Below are 2,293 nucleotides of genomic sequence, written 5' to 3'. Positions count from 1 at the left end.
AGATAGGAAAAGTAAATCATTATCAAAATTAATGTCGTACATTCTACTTTACATCTTCGTGTTAACATTTCCATATTTTTTCTAAATCATGTTTATTTCAGCATTCATTTTCTTTTACTTCTAACCTTCCAAATTTCTCTCATGTTTTCTTTCAACACAGTGAGTGGGATTACAAGTGAAATGGTGCATACACATCTATGTGCATGTGTGTGTTTATTTCAGAGAGGTATATAAAGACATATATACACATATACATATTCCTAAACTTGAACAATGTTTGCTGATTCAGCAAAGTATTTCTATACATTTCTTTAATTCCTTACAACATCCAAGTGAAGTTAGGATTGATCATCTGATATTTCCTTCTGAAAGATAAAACTGAGGCTCAGGGCATTTCCATTATTAACAATAACGTTATGAAGAAATTAGAATTTATTTTGGGCCTTTAAAAATTATATGCAAATGGAACCATGTAATGTACTTCTGGTTTTTGAAATTTAGAAAATTGCATATTTTAAAAATGTGTAGTTTATTATATGTAATTACACTGTAATGAATTAGCTAAGAATTAAGATTTTCTGGCTCTGCATTATTATGGGTAGTGTGTCAAGCACAGGTAGTTGAATCACACTAAAACTGGTGAGAAAGAGCTCCTCTAACTAGGAAGAAAGCAAAGTGACATATATGGATTTAGGAATGGTGAAATTGAAATATAGCACTTAACATTTCAGAAATCCAGGTTTTTTTTTTTTTTTTTTTAACTTACGAACTAAAGATTGTTGTTCTGTTGCTAAGTGATATTCGGCCCTTTGTGACCCCATGGACTGCAGCACACCAGGCTTCCCTGTCCTTCACCATCTCCCAGATCTTGCTCAAATTCATGTCCATTGAGTCAGTGATGAAATCCAACCATCTCATCCTCTGCCACCTCCTTCTCCTTTTACCTTTAATCTTTCCCAGAATCAGGGTCTTTTCCAATGAGTTGACTCTTCACATCAGGTGGCTAAAGTATTAGCACTTCAGCCTCAGCATCAGTCCTTCCACTGAATATTTGGGGTTGATTCCCTGTAGGATTAACCGGTTTGATCTCCTTTCAGACCAAGGGACTCTCAAGAGTCTTCTTCAGCACCACAGTTGGATAGCATCAATTATTTGGTTCTCAGCCTTCTTTAAGGTCCAATCCTCATCTAGTCACTGTGCACGATAAACTAAAGACTAACCTATTTACATGAGACTCCCCTCATAGCTCAGTCAGTAAAGAATCTGCCTGCAGTGCAGGAGACCCAGGTTCAATCCCTGGGTTGGGAAGATCTCCTGCAGAAGGATACGGTGACCCACTCTAATATCCTTGCCTGGGAAATCTCATGAACAGAGGAGCCTGGTGGGCTACAGTCCATGGGGTCGCAAAGAGTCAGGCATGACTGAATGACTAACACTTAATTATTTAACCTACTTACATAAAAGGAAGAAATTGACATAAAGTTGTTCAAGACAGAAGACCACTACAACTGCAGACACCATCGTGGAGGAACCTTTAAAACACAAAATAGAATCTGACGACTGACAGTAGACCTATGAAGAAACAATCATAACTTAGATCAACTCTGTGCCATAGAAACTCATTAGATAAAAAGTATATTATACTAAATCATTGGTTTTAGAATGACTTGCTATGTAGCAACAGCTAACTGATACAATAATTCAAGTGAACAGGACTGAGGGCAATTATAATAATGTGTTGCTTTTTTTTCTAGGCAATTGTTGTGTTGCTATTTTCTACACAATAGCATTCATGATGTCTCTATTATTCAAGTTTATGTCATACAATTTTATTAAAAAGGGATTCCAATTAGATTTCCTTGTAGGTAAGCAAGAAAGTTTAAACATATTTGTGAGAAATTTGTACCTTTATTATAGGAAAGTGAAAAAGTGAAAGTTGCTCAGTCATATCTGAATCTTTGTGACCCCATGGACTATACAGTCCATGGAATTCTCCAGGCCAGAGTACTGGAGTGAGTAGCCTTTCCCTTTTCCTAGAGATCTTCCTAAGCCAGGGATTGAACCCAGGTCTCCTACATTGCAGGAGGATTCTTTACCAGATGAGCCACCAGGGAAACCCAAGAACACTGGAGTGGGTAGCTTGTCTCTTCTCCAGTGGATCTTCCTGACCCAGGAATCAAACAAGGGTCTCCTGCACTGCAGGCCGATTCTTTACCAACTGAGCTAATCAGGGAAGCCCGTTTATCGCAGGACTAAATGGGAATTTAAGATCTTGTGAGCCATAATTTGGATA

This window comes from Muntiacus reevesi, chromosome 1 (genome assembly GCF_963930625.1).
Source record: "Muntiacus reevesi chromosome 1, mMunRee1.1, whole genome shotgun sequence".
Taxonomy (NCBI): Eukaryota; Metazoa; Chordata; class Mammalia; order Artiodactyla; family Cervidae; genus Muntiacus; species Muntiacus reevesi.
The sequence above is the reverse complement of the archived record's forward strand: the minus strand, read 5'-3'. Positions refer to the sequence as shown.